At 37.0% G+C, this 15231-nt stretch overlaps 1 protein-coding gene across 6 annotated transcripts in view; it reads left to right on the forward strand.

Annotated features, from left to right (window-relative positions):
• The window catches only part of TENM3 (teneurin transmembrane protein 3), a 3501974-nt gene that overhangs the window by 3264488 nt on the left and 222255 nt on the right, over nucleotides 1–15231 (forward strand). The window lies entirely within an intron of this gene.

Genomic DNA, 15231 nt, shown 5'->3' on the forward strand with positions numbered 1-15231 from the left:
GTGATATTACTTGTAAAGTCTTTAACACAGTGCCTGGTATATAGTAGGCTTATAATAAATAGGGTTTTTTCCCACCCTTTTTTCTATTGAATAAAATTCTTAGGTGCTAAGTTGTATATGTGTGTGTGCGTGTGTGTGTGTGCCATTAAGGTTCACCCTCCATAACAGGTAGCTGTCAGCCTCTGCTTGGAAAGCAGCATTGCTGATGTTGGAACGCTCAACATTCCTTTGGTCAGTCCATGGTTCTCATCATCATTTACTTACTTAGGACACTCCTTCCCTCGTTCATAAAGAACAGCAGCTCACTCAGAGTAACATAGTAAACAGTGGCAAAATTTTGAAGTCCAGGTTTACCAACACTTTTCATTGACTTTTCCCCAGTCAAGTACCCTCATCCAGACTTCTCTGCATCCAACTGTGAAGCCAGCTGTGAAACTGATTTATGTTCTTGAAAAATTTCTGTAGGGAGAAAAATAACACTTCACCTTTAACAGCAATAGTTTTATTCCACTGCATGATGCTGGCTACAATTACGATCCTTTGCTCCTGCATCCTCTGAATAAGTAAAATTATTGTATTTTTACAATGATCTTGGATATCTGGGATTGACACTGTTAGAGACTTAAATAGGGCAAGATGTGTGTGAGTGTAGGTGTGGATGTTGTTATACACATTGTGTGTTGGGGGAATTGTGTGTGTGTGTGTGTGTGTGTGTGTGTGTGTGTGTGTTTGGGGGTAAGAGGGCTGCCTAGTAATTGTAGCATCTTTACAAAGATTGCCAGTTTTATTGAGCCATTTGAAGGGACAGGGGGTTATTCTGGAAAGCAGTCTGCAATAATGGGAAGAATGAGACTAAAATAATCACATTCTTTAATCCAGAGATTTCCACTTCTAAATATATAACCTAAGAATGTCTTTGATAAATAAAAGGCTCCATAAACACAAAAAGATTTTTTTGTGGTAGCAAAAAACTGGACCCAAAACAGGAGAGGGAGTCCCCAAATAAACAATGGTACTATTGTTCCTATATCATAAGAAATATGGAATATGAAGAATATAGAAGGGCATATGAAAATATGTGAATTGAAACAAAGTAATATAAGCAGAAGAGGGGAAATGAAACATATAATAACCACTATGATGAAAGGGGGGGGGCATAGAATATTGAAAGTGAATACTGTATAATTAAAATGACCTGAAGAAGCTTGTCCTGAATAGGCAAATGCAAATGCCACCGCCTTCTCCTCTTGATGGAAATCGAAGATCGTAGAAGCAAAATTCTGTATATCCCATTTGGCCTGATCTGTGTACTCTTTAGTGTTGCTAAATTGCTTTTGTTTTTTTTTCCCTTTGTTATATGAGAAGACTGTTTGGAGAGGGGTGGTTTTCTAGAAAGGAAAAGGAGGACTATATGAGGATTGGAAGGTGTTGAAAAAAAATAAAACAAAATTAAGGGAAAAGAAATGAGTGAAGAGAAGGAAGAGAAAGGACAGTTTTTTAAATTTTAATATATTCTTCATTCTGCTTTTTAAAATTACAATGATGGGTCTAGATTTATAGAAATCGGTATGGTATTCTTTTGTCCAGATTTGTGATTTTGTTGCTTTTTGGAACTTAGAATCCTGAAAAGTGACTTGGGAAGCCGAGAAAGAAAATGATTACAAATTACAACACATGATCTTTACTATAAAGTGACAGAAACAGGGGTCAGCTGGGTAGCTCAGTGGATTGAGAGTCAGGCCTAGAGAAGGGAGGTCCTAGGTTCAAATCTGGTCTCAGACACTTCCAAGCTGTGTGACCCTGGGCAAGCCACTTGACCCTCATTGCCTAGCCCTTACCACTCTTCTGCCTTGGAGCCAATACACAGTATTGACTCCAAGATGGAAGGTAAGGGTTTAAAAAGAAAAAAGTACCCTATGGGGGCAGCTGGGTGGCTTGGTGGATTGAAAACCAGGTCTAGAGACAGGAGGTCCTGGATTCAAATTTGACCTCAGATATTTCCTAGCTGTGTGACCCTGGGCAAGTCACTTGACCCCCATTGCCTATCCCTTACCACTCTTCTACCTCGGAACCAATACACAGTATTGATTCCAAGACAGAAAGCAAGGGTTTAAAAAAAAAAGTGACAGAAACAGAACTTGAGTCTGGAGTCCTTCTGACTCCAAAGCCAACCTTCTATCTATCTATCACTAGTTCCCACTGCCTCTTGAGATATGCTTGATAAGTTGGAAAATATGTTCAAGATATAGGGAAATCCTGTTTATGGAAAAGTATTTATAGTCTTTCAGTATTCATTTTTATTTGCAAGTAGAAAGAATACATCCTAGCAAAGCTAGCTAGGAAAAAGACCCAAATAAGAAAAGTTAACAGTAAGAAAATAGTTTTATCTGTGGGGAAGAAAGTAGTTAAAGCCTTTCAGTCAGCTATAAGCACTTCAGGAGAATTTGCCTCTTGAATTACACAGGATTCCCAACTCCTCAAACAATAACAAAAATTTATTTTGGAAAAAGGAACAACAATGTTGGATGATATAGTAACATAAAGGGAGAAGAACTATCAGAAAAACAAAAGAATCTTTATGACCCCCATGGAATGTAAAATTGGAAGAAAAAAAAAACAGCCCTGCAAAAAGAATTCCCTTTTCTTATTCTGGACCATGTCCCTAATTCTCATTATGGATATTTACTGAGATCTAGTTCAGTGATCCATTATGCCCATATATTTGGAAGGAAACCTGGGGCCCCCTTTGGAGATCCAAATGAAGAAAAAGAGAATCACAGTATGACATCAGTAGCCAAGAGGTCAGAAAATGGTGGGGAGGAAATTAAAGAGGAAGGGGGAAAAGTTTGTGGCTGGAAGGGGTGGAATTGAGATGGCAGACCTGAAAACAAAACAACAATCAAAGGACCTGATAAGATGAAAAAGAAAAGACAACATTTTCTATCTGAGGTTAGAAATCAGCATCTACAAAATCCTTTTTTCCCTTTCATATTAACAGTGAGTTATCATTCAACAACAATGGGCACACACATCAGAAAGCAAATGAGAGTTAGGATTTCAAGGGATAGTTTTTAGGCGGTATTCAGATTTGGTGTTATACACCCTAGAAGAGAATACTTGAAGTGGTAAAGATTAGAGAGTAAGACTGTATTTTATGTCTACCTAGGTCCAGAGTCCAGCCCTCCTTGGGAACAGGCATTAGGTTCCTCTGAGTGCTCTGATTCCATGATAGTCTCATTGAACTGAGTGCACGCACAAGATAGTGGAATAATGGCTGCATGATGCTTTCTGCAGATTTATGCAGCCACTGGTATGGCTGAGCTTCTCCCTGAAAATTCAGAGCAACCACTGCAGTCTGAGAGCTCAGGAGTCTTGCCAAGTCTCTGAAGCCCAGCATCGACGGAGGTCTCCATCCAAATACCCAAGCATTTAAAGCCAGTGCCTACAGTAATTGTATTAGATCTCTGTGAATATCAGTGATGAGATCAGGGAGCCAGAAGGCAAGAGCACCAGGAAAACTCAGCCTTGAAAAAGAGCAGGCAATTCTTTCTGTGGGCCTGCTTCCTCCAATATTGCCTTAAATGACTGTCATAAAGTATCTGTTTCATTTAAATCAATGTCAAAAATGCCATTTAATTGGAAGCAGATTTTCCCCCAATTTAATTCAGTTGACGAACACTTCGATAAATATATATTAACATATTAAGAAATTGATGTAAAATTTGTGACTGAGCATTCTATAACAGATGTTGAACAGAACAGATTTTAAATATTATTTAAGCTATCTCCATAATGGTTAATATCTGCTTTGGGGCAAAATCATTTATTTCAAGGATATACTGAAAAAAGATGTGCTCTTCCCACTCAGACAATATTCCTCAAAACCTTTTCCTGTTTATCAAAGGATATAAGTTGCAAGGATAACATTATGCTGAATGACTGATAACATGCTACCTGGAACTCCATTGCCTGTTGAACAGCTTTTTTAATTCCTTTTCTATGTTATCTCCCCTATCAGAATGTAAGATCCTTGAGGGCAAGGATTTTTCCTGCTTACTAGTAACTGTGTCTTTCTTTGTTTCTTTTATTTTCTTCCTTCTATTCTTTCTTCTTTCCTTCAGTCTTTCTCTTTCTTCCCTTCTTTCTTCCTTCCAATCATCTTAAATGGCATATCATAAACCTTCCTTTGTTCTGAATCTATCAGATGATAAGAGCTATTTTGCCCAAAGTATTTAGTTCTAATCCTGATTTATCCAAAGGGAATTTTTATCTGCAAGTTTGAGAATTTGTTTTTAGATCAGAAAATTTCAGAAGTCATTTTGACATCAAAGAAATTTTGTGAGAACTTTAATAGTCAGTTGGCATGTGTCTCAGTAGCATGGCTTATGAATAGAATGCTGGATTAGGATCAGGAAAAACTCAGTTCAAATGTTGATTCAGACACTTACTAGTTGGGTAACCACTGAGAAATCACTTCACCCCTCTCAGCCTCAGTTTCTTTATCTGTAAGGTGAAGGGTTAGATCTTAATGACTGCTAAGATTTTTTTTTTCATCTCCAAGTCTGCAATTTTCTGTTTCTTATTCTGTTGGGATGAAATGGAATTCAACCTTCAAAACATATCTAAACTTAACAGCCTAATCTAAGAATGTTATAAATTCAACCAAAAGTATTCATTCCAACATTCTGGTAAACCCACTTTGAAATCAGAGCATCTAAGCGAGCTCAACTGGTGTTTCATTCTAAAACATCCTACATTCTAGGTAAATAATGATGACATTGCTTAGATATAACATGAGAATTTTGGACATCAGGGTTCCCTTGTATATGTTTCATGGGGTACCGCTCAATTTAATGTAGATTACTGAGCCTGGCAAACACTGGAAAAAGAGAAAAGGAAAATAAAACAGCCTCTAATATATTAATACTCAAAGTTGGGGAAGTGGGAGGGAGGGAAGGAGTAAAAGCTTCTTGAATCAGGCTGGATCAGTCAGAAAAGTGCATACTTTTTATCCCAACAAACTCTGTCACAGTGTAGTCATCTCTCCAGGTCTACTGTCCTGGGCACTCTTGTCAGCTTCAACAGTACTATGAATACAATAGACAAATATTATCTCACCTTTTAAAAACTGTTATCATTTGTTTTGCTTGTTGCCTCCTAAACAATATGCTTTGTCCTGAATAATGCTTTGAAGGAAACTAAAACTTTTAAGTATAAAAATATACAATTATAAAACAAGTGAGATTAAAAGTTTATTCACCACTTAGCAGAATGGTTCTTTTATGCCTACTTTTCTCCTTTCTTTGGAGGAAAATTCAATATTTGAAAAACTTGAGATTTGAAAAAGCTACTATAGCTTTCCTAGGAAACAATATAATTTCCATTTTTAACCTCTTCTCTAGAGAGGCATTATACCATTATGAATAGAGAACTGCCATTGAAGTCAGGAATGAATGAATGAATAAATGAATGAATAAGTATTAAGGATTTACTGTGTGCTAAGCACTGCATTAGGCACTAATGATACAAATAGAAAAGTAAGACCATCCTTACTGTCAAGACACTCTTATTCCAACTGGGAGAAACAACATATATAGGATGATCTGAATTCAAATTCTACTTCAGTCACACAGTGACCTTGTGATCCTCACAAATCATTTGATATCACAAAACCTCAGACAATTCCAAAGCTATGAGTTTTTGGGAAACTGCCAGTCAGCTTTAGGAAGGAAGCTCCTCACTCAGAGTTCCCAATACCAGTGAAAATACACTTCAATCCACAGCAAGCATGCCCACTGCTCAAGGAAAATTTCTAGGATCCATCTTGCCATCTTTGTGGATACTATTTTTTTTTTTTACTATTGACTGAGTCTCTCCAGTCTCCCTTGCTTCCATAGATGGTCTTTATGATTTGTAGTGAGCAGCCAAATAAATTTATAATAGCTGACCAGTTCTCTGGTAATATCCTTCTCATCTTAGTACAAAAACTTTATGAAGACCTTTCTCATTTGGTAAGGCCTTTCGACTTGGGATCTTCTAGAATGGCCTTCAAAAAACAAGATGACTTCCAGGCTATGGTGATGTGGATAAATTTGTCTCCTGAACTATTTATAATAATTGATAGTAAAATCTCACATTTGTATAGCCTTTTAGATTTGTAAAGTTCTTTCTTCACAACAGGCTTGTGAGGTTATAGATTTCTCTCTCAAATTATCAATTTAAGTGTTGAAAATTTTCAGAACATATTTTAATTGTAGATGTATAAAATGACTTGTTTTGAAGAGGATTGATAAATGGCTTTGCAGTATTTTATACACAGAGTTTTCCATGCCTGGTTTATCTCAACAAATTTATTTTAAAAGTGACATGTGTAAGGGGGCAATTATAGAGAGCCTCTGATCAACTTTGGCTCTCACTGAATGTGATGAACTTGCAGGGCCCTGTCTTTTGCTTCAGTGAATCTGAGGGATACCACCCCATGGAATATGAGTAACTAGTACTTTATTGATGGAATACTGGAAATTGATGATGTTTGTAAGGTAGAGAGGACAGTCTCTTCTGGAACAGCTGCTCTTCTCCATGCCACATAAAAAGAAACTGTGAGGTCATCTTGATCCATTTCATTCTTTCTTGCTTGTCAAAACTCTTTAGACTTTTCCATAGTGCCACTAAATGAAGGAAGGAAAGGAGAACAGTTGATGGTGATTTGTAATAGAAGCACACAATAGAGGTTAGTTCATGGGTAATGTCCCTGAACTCCAAGGTCAATATGAGTAGAGGAGGTTTTTAATTTTGTAGACAGAAAGATGCCAGAATTTGACCTTCTGAGAATAGAAATTTCCTGGGCAGTACCAGCTTTGGGAATAGTCTTTGGGTTAACCCCAAGTTCAAGAATTCCTGAGTCTTGGAGCCAGAGAATTAGACTTTCCATAGAAAGAAGATTGACTGATATAGCAAGCTCCTAGAATGGGGGAACGGGGGAAGAGAAAGATAGTCTACCCAGCTCCTGCCCAAAATCCTACATGGAGAGCAAAGTCAATGAATTACATGAGTTCATGTCATATGGCAAGAGGATGATTTATTCAGTGATTCCCCAGAGTATATTTTAGAAGAATCTAAACCAAAGTTTCCTCAGTGACAACTCCATTGAGATTTCTCTGGAGCAAATACAGTTGGGTGCAGTAAGCCAAAAAAAGGAAGATGACCACAGCAGTAGACCCAGTACATGTTAGTTCAGAATCTTTTAGGAAACTATGGGCCATGTGTTACATTCAGTTTTTTTTTTAATCCTCTTTTATGAATAAGGAAATTGAGGTAAAAATTACTTACATGACCTGTTTCAAGGTCCATAGCTACAAAATGTCAAAGCCCGTGACTGAACACAGATATTTTTACTTCGAGTCCTGTGTACAGCATATTGGCTCATCATTTTCAAGTAACTTGAGTATTATACTTGAGTCCAATTGTTATTATAATAATTTGTGTTATTTAAGCTGCTCAATGTTGAGGTGTTTAAGATATAATACCAATTGATCAACAAATAAATAGAAAATAGCCAAGTGTAGACTCATATATTTATCCCCCCAAAAAATCTGGATGTTTTCGTGTTGAAGGTCATAAATAGTGAGTTTCCTGGGAGATAGCTTTAACAAAATAAAAGATCTTGTATCTAGAGCTGGAAGGGAATTCAGAAGCCATCCAATTTTACAGATAGAGAAACTAAGACCCAGTGATAGGTCAAAGGATTTGTTCTAAGTCACATAGGAAATAAGTGTCAGAGATGAAATTTTACCTCAGACTCTCTTACATATAAGAAAGAGTTTACCAGCCATTGCTTTTGTGTCACTGTATCAGAGAGAATAGAATTAATGGGGGTATGTAAAGGTTTCACTAATTAATCAATCCTGGGGCCAAGGAGATGGAACAGAAACTTCTTTACTAAAGAAAATGAGGGGAAATGGATCTATGTCTATAAATTTAGCACACATTTTTCTTATATTTGAAAGCACGTTCTTTGAAACAAATCTATGAGAATGGTAGGGTAAGAATTATATACATTAGAGAGCCAAAGAAACTCAAATTCATAGAAGTTAAACAAGTTACCCAAAGTCACCCATTAGCAAGTCACAGAGCTGGGGCTTTGAGGCAAGCCTCCCAGGCCTGAGTTCTATATCCCAAACTGCACCGTGTCTCCCTGGTATTTCCAGTGAAATGAAATTGATTGCAGAGTCATTTTTGTTATTGAAATATTTCACTCATGTCCAACTTTTTGTGACCTCATTTGGGGTTTTCTTGGCAGATACTGGAAGGCTTTGCCATTTCTTTCTCCAACTCATTTTATAGATGAGGAGTGAAGGCAAACAGAGTTAAATGGCTTTCCCAGGGCCTCACAGCTAATAAGTGTGTCTGAGGTTAGATTTTAACTCAAGTCTTCTGACTCCAGGCCCAGCACTCTATCTATTGCACCATCTAGATGCTCAATGAGTACCAAGCATGAAAAAATCATAGCAGAGAGAAAATCTCACATAAGAAAACTACTTTTGTTCTCACCTTTCGCAGTCTATCAAAAAGCAGAGAAGTGACAAATAGATAGAAGGGATGAGGTTGTAGTATTCTGAGTAGGGAGTGACCAGAATGAGAATTTGAGTTGTAGCCCTGCCTGAAGGGAAGAGAGGGAATGAAAAGCTATCCGACATACTGTGAAGGAAGAGAATCCACAGGACTCAGTGACAGCCTGGAAACGGGGGGACAAAGAGAAGTAATTGAAAATTATACCAAGACTGTCAGTTGGAGAGGATAATAGAATTACTTCAGTGACCAAGAAAGGAGGGAATGGGGACAGGAAGAAAGATGAGGGGGATTCAGTCTTTGTCCTACTAATTTTAAATTTGTGACATGACCTCCAGAAGGAAATATCAGGCAGTCAGTTAGAAATATGAGCTAGAACAGAGGGTGAAAATTGGGGATCAAAAGGGAGGCTGGGAAGCAGATAAGTCAAGCCACAAATCCTTTAGTTTGTTGCTGATTTGTTTTTCATTTTTTAAGTAACTATTAATTGTGCCTAATACAAAGTCATGCTACTTCTCAGTTTTGTTTTTGTTGCTGCATAGCATTACAAGTTAATGATGCCGCTCAGTTCCAAAGCTCTCGTCTGGCGGCTGCTGTTGTTCTATAGAATCCCCCTCAAGAATCCAGTGGCACAGAGCAACTGTTAGTGTTCAGTGACCTTCTGCACCAGCTGTCTTTGGGGCTTTGAAATTGATTTTCCTCATCTCAGTCTCTGATAGTCTCTCTTCAAGTGTGCCTCTCTAGTTCATCACCAGAGTGAAAACGGTGGCACAAATAGCTGAGGAGCTGTAGGCGGGCATCACGCAGGGCATCATTAGAAACATCAGAACAAAAATCAGCCCGTTCCGGTGTGCTCGGTGTTAAAAGAGGCTGCCACTTTTATTGTTGAATACAATGGGGAATTTTTCTCAGAGGGTTGACTTTTTAAATTCCCAAATATGGTCTAAAAAGTAGAGGAAATGTCTGCCAGTATTCAGACAAGCATCATCTGGATCCCAGGTCATAGCAACGCATTTTGGACAAGATAGAGATAGATAGAATACATACATACATATATACATACATACATATATGGACGATTGATAGATACATAGATAGAAATATACCTAGACACAAATAGAAAGATAAGAGAGAGAAATGGAGGGATAGATGGAGAGATAGATAGATAGAGAGCTAGACAGATAGATAGATAGATAGACAGATAGATAGATAGATAGATAGATAGATAGATAGAGATAATAGACAGATGGACTGATAGATAGATAGATACATAGATAGAAAGATACATAGATTGAATGATTGATAGATATAGACAGAAAGACACATAGACACAAATAGAGAAAGAGAGATGGAGGGATAGATGGAGATAAATGGATAGATGAAGATAGATAGATAGATAGATAGATAGATAGATAGATAGATAGATAGATGGATAGATGATAGAAACATGTAGATTGAATAATGGATAGATTTATAGATATAGAAAGACACATAGACACAAATAGAAAGATAGGCAAATCTAAACATATATAGAGATAAATAGATGATAGATTAATAAGTATACAGATAGACAGATAGGTAGGTAGATAGATAGATAGATAGATAGATAGATAGATAGATAGATAGATAGATAGATGGATAGATAGATAGACAGACAGATAGATAGATAGATAGATAGATAGATAGATAGATAGATAGATAGATAGATAGAAACATATATATATTGAATGATGGATAGATTTATAGATATAGACAGACACATAGACACAAATAGAAAGAGGCAAATATAAACATATATAGAGATAGATGATAGACTAATAGGTATACAGATAGATAGACAGACAGATAGATAGATAGATAGATAGATAGATAGATAGATAGATAGATAGATAGATAGATAGATGATAGACATATACAGATAGATAAATAGATAAAAAGATAGAAAGACAAGCAGACACATACCTATGGACAGATACCAATAGATAGAACAGATTGTTCTATATTTCACATACAGAGTTGAAGATACATTTTAATCACCTTCCTCATCCATCTATTTCTTGCATATTTCAGGCAGAGGGACATTTTTGTCCATAGGAAGTAGGCATTGATCCATTTGGAACCCCAAACTATTAATCTACCCAAATAAAAATGAACATATGTTTATATACTTCTATAAAATAATATATTTAGACACTTTGAGGCATGTTGTCTCACATAGGAAACCATACAATAGCATTTTAGGTACATGAGCTTGCAAATGAACTTAACATATAAAAATCTTGTAATTTTTACCAACTTTCAAAAAAAAAATCATGACCAGCCCTTCCCGCTCTTACTAGAAATAGGTTAAAGGTTGCATTTTCAATTTCTTGTAATTTTTTTCTTTCCCTTATCCAGATTTGCTTAAATTCCAGCCTGATTGTTTTTGTGGGGCCACTGGGGGTTGACTTAGACCTAATACATTATTAATATGGACAGACATCTGGACAGAGAAGAAAAAAAAAATCTTGTACATTTGATTCCTAAAATCTGTGACCAAAAGTTGTTATAAATTTTGCTTTTTCCATGAAAGCATGGAATAATAGATTACCTCTCCAAATTTATATATAAAAAATAAATTGGAAACAAAGTCAAGGAACTGTTTAAAAATAGTCTGGCTTTTCAAGAATATCTCCAAATTGGCATGCTTGAAACTTTTCACTGGCATTATTATCATAGCAGCAATGTTGTTCATGTGAATAGGCAGCAGATCATTGTACTGATTTCCAAATTTCAGAAATGGAGTCAGTGTTTAACTCTTCCTAGTATCCTCAACTATACAGAAAGGCAGTATATAAACTGACATTTGCTGCTTTTGCTGAACTGATTAAGTGACTTGCCATATATGGAATGTATTTTGTGGTGCCCCCCAACCTCCCCCAACAGATTTACCTTCCTGATTATGCTTTGTTTAGACTAAAAGTAAAATGAATTTTCAATTCCTGGGGCCATAAGAACTGGTTTTGGCAATATCTGACCATACTGGGTTGAACAGAGGAAAGTCTGTCTGTGATTAAGATGTTACCTCAGATAATCGACAGAATAGATAATGTGCAGGCAGATAATTGAGTTGACTTCCATAAGTCTGTGTTTCTGTAGATGTTAAATACCACATGTGCCTATAATGGAATTATACTGGTTTTCAAGGGGTAGATATTTCTATGTTAACAGACACCAGATTTTTCTTCATGTAAGAACTAGAAGACAGATAGATGGCTCATTGATTAGAGCACTTGGCCTTGAAGTCAGACAGATCTGAGTTCAAATTTGACCTCAGACCCTAGCTGTATGACCCTGGGCAAGTCATTTAACCTCTGCTTGCTCTAACCCACTGGATAAGGAAATGGCAAACTACTCTAATATGTTTGCCAAGAAAACCCCATGGGTAGTATGGTCCACAAGGTCACAAAGAATTATCACCACTGAACAATAACAAGCACTTTTAAGCAATTAGGGCTATCTGATAAGGGAACTGAAAGTGAGGTAGTGAGATGCCTGAGTCAAGAAGTGCTTAAGCAGAGACTAGGTAACAGTATATTCAGGATTTTGTAAGAAAGATTTATGTATCAGGTAGGAAGGTAGATTAAATAGCTTCTAAGGTCCTTTCCAAGCCTAAGGTTCTATGATTTGCACTGTGACTTGTAAAGAGCTCTGAAAGCTTTTTATAAAGAATTCCAGGAATACTCCAAATAGAGCATCACTGAAATATGCTTCCTACTTCCATATAACTTTGGAGTTGGAAAGGACTTCCAAGGTTATCTAATGCAACCTTTACCTGAGCCAGAATCCACTCTGTAATATCTCAGAAAAGTTGGCATCCAGTATTATCCTTGAAGACCTTCAGTGATAAGCAACTCACTACCTTCCAAACAATACCCTTCTGTTTTTGGACTGCTTTAAGCATTATTTTCCCCCTCTTGTAAGGAACCGAAATATACCTCTCTGTAACCGTACCCTGTTGTTCCTAGTTTTGATCTGAGTGGTCAAATGGAAAACAACTCTAATCCTTTCTCCATATGAAAGCCATGCAAATAAATAAAGATAACTGCTTTTTTACGTTTTCTCTTTTTCCAGAAATGCATTCACATTTCCATTAACTGATCCTTATATGGCATAGTTCCAAGACCCATCACCATCATGATCATCACCTTCTGACTATATTCCATCTTGTCAGTGATCTTCTTAAAATTTTATGGCCAGAAATGAAACAAATACTTCCTCCAAAATGGTGTTACTAACACTTCATCCACTCTGGACACTATGCTTCAATTCAACTTAGAATCTTACTAGCATCTTAGCTATACATTTTTTTTTTAGTCAGATTGAACTTTTGGCCCATTAAATTCCTCAGATTTGTTTTCCCCATAGGAACTATGATCTAGCCAGGTCCTACTCTGTCCTGTAATTATGCCATTGATTTTTTATCCACTTAGTAACACTTCATATTTAACCACCATGAAGTTCATCATGTTATTTTCATCACGTTTTTCCAGACTATTGAAAAATTTTTGGTTGCTCACCATGTCATCCATTGTACTAATTATTCTTCCCAGCCTTGTGCTATCTGCAGATTTGATAAGTATTTTATCCATGTTTTGAGCCAAATCACTGATGAAAAAGTTTCAAGTATAGCACACAACTCCCTGTAAGTTCATGTTGATAGATTAAATACCAGTCCTAGAATCTAGCAGTTTAGTCAATTCTGAATTCGTATAATATGGGCTAGACTTTAGTTCACATCTCTACAGCTCATCTTCAGAGCAGTGGCAGAGACTTTATCCATGGTCCTGTGTACATATATTATATTTACAGGACTCTTTTTACCACTATGGTGCTTTATGGTCAAGGATATTTGATTTCATTTGTGTGGGTTCTCCGTTCAGATTGCATCCACTCTATTAGACAGTCTTCATGAGTTGCTATGGCTGAAAAGATCACCTTTTGGCGACAAGCCACTACAGACGTAGGTAGACTGGCTGTGACCTATTCCAGGTCTATACTGGGAACCTTAGGACATAGCATAGCTTTTATTCTCTTAGTATATAGACTTTAAGAATTAACATGATCTCCAAGTCACAGTACAATATTTAGGGAGGAAATTTAACTCAGAGTCTAGTAATGAGAAAGACAGACAGACAGACAGACAGAGACAGAGAGAAAGTTAAGTCAACAAACATTATCAAGAGCTTACTGGAACAGTGAGATGACTCAGGGAATAGAGAACCAGGCCTGGAGATGGGAGGTCTTGGGTTCAAAGCTGACCTCAGACACTTCCTAGCTGTGTTACTCTGAGCGAGTCACTTGAGCCCATTGCCTAGCCCTTATGGTTCTTCTGCCTTGGAACTAACATTTACTATTGATTCTAAGACAGAAATATGGGTTAAAAAAAAAAAGAATTTACTGTATGCCAGACACTGTGCCAAATACAGAGTATAGAAAGTAAGGCAGAAATATTCCAATGGGGGAAAAACTCAAACTAAGTATTTTACATATATATATATATATATATATATATATATATATATATATATATATATATATATATATATATAGAGAGAGAGAGAGAGAGAGAGAGAGAGAGAGAGAGAGAGAGAGAGAGAGAGAGAGAGAGAGCAAATGGTTCAATTTTAGGGAAGTGAGGGATATTAGGGAGGAACCAGGAAAGACTTCTCATAGAAGATATTTGATTTAAGTCTTCATGGAAGCCAGAAAAGTCATAGTTAGGGGAAGGGAGAAGGAAAAGCATCACTTGCCTGAAGACAACCAACAAGAGAGTGCAGGACTCAGAGCTGGCATGTCCTGAGTGAGAAGCAGCAAAAAGGCCAGTGTTGCTGCATCAGAGAGTATATGAGTGAGTATAACACAGGAAAACTGGAAAGGTAGGAATTGGATTGGCCATTTGGGAATGGCTTTCAGTGACAAAGAGAGGGTCCATATTTGATCTTGGAGGTACTAAGAAGTCACCAAAATGTATTAAATAGAGGAGAATGGTATAGGCAGAGCTTTGCTTCAGGAAGATCACTTGGGCAACTGAATGGAAGATGGAACGGAGTGGGGAGAGACATGAAATGGGCATATCACCTGGCAGGTTACAGCAGTACTCCAGCCATGACTTGATGACAGCCTGAATCAGAGTGGCAACTCTGTTGAGTGTGAAGTGTGGGAGAAGTACATGGCTCCAAGAGATGTGCATTGCTTTATCTTTGAGAGTATTCTGTAGCTTTCATGATCTTTTTTAGATACTTCAAACCTGAGGCAAACAGGGTTAAGTTCCTTGCCCAGAGTCTCTTTTATAATAAATGTCTAAAGTCAGATTTGAACTCAGATAGATGAATTTTCCCAACTTCAGGACTTGTCTTCTATCTGCTTCACCACCTAGCTGCTGCCCTAATGTCATAGTTAGAGCTTTCATAGCTAAGTGGAGGATGTACTACTGGATGTGTGTGTGTGTGTGTGTGTGTGTGTGTGTGTGTGTGTATCCATCCCTTGAGATATCTATCTATGCTCTAAATATACCTATATCCATAGATAGATATCTTGTCTCCTTATCAGTATATCTACAGATATACAGATGGATATATACATACATACATATATATATATATATATATATATATATATATA

The sequence above is a fragment of the Monodelphis domestica genome, chromosome 6 (assembly GCF_027887165.1).
Source record: "Monodelphis domestica isolate mMonDom1 chromosome 6, mMonDom1.pri, whole genome shotgun sequence".
NCBI lineage: Eukaryota > Metazoa > Chordata > Mammalia > Didelphimorphia > Didelphidae > Monodelphis > Monodelphis domestica.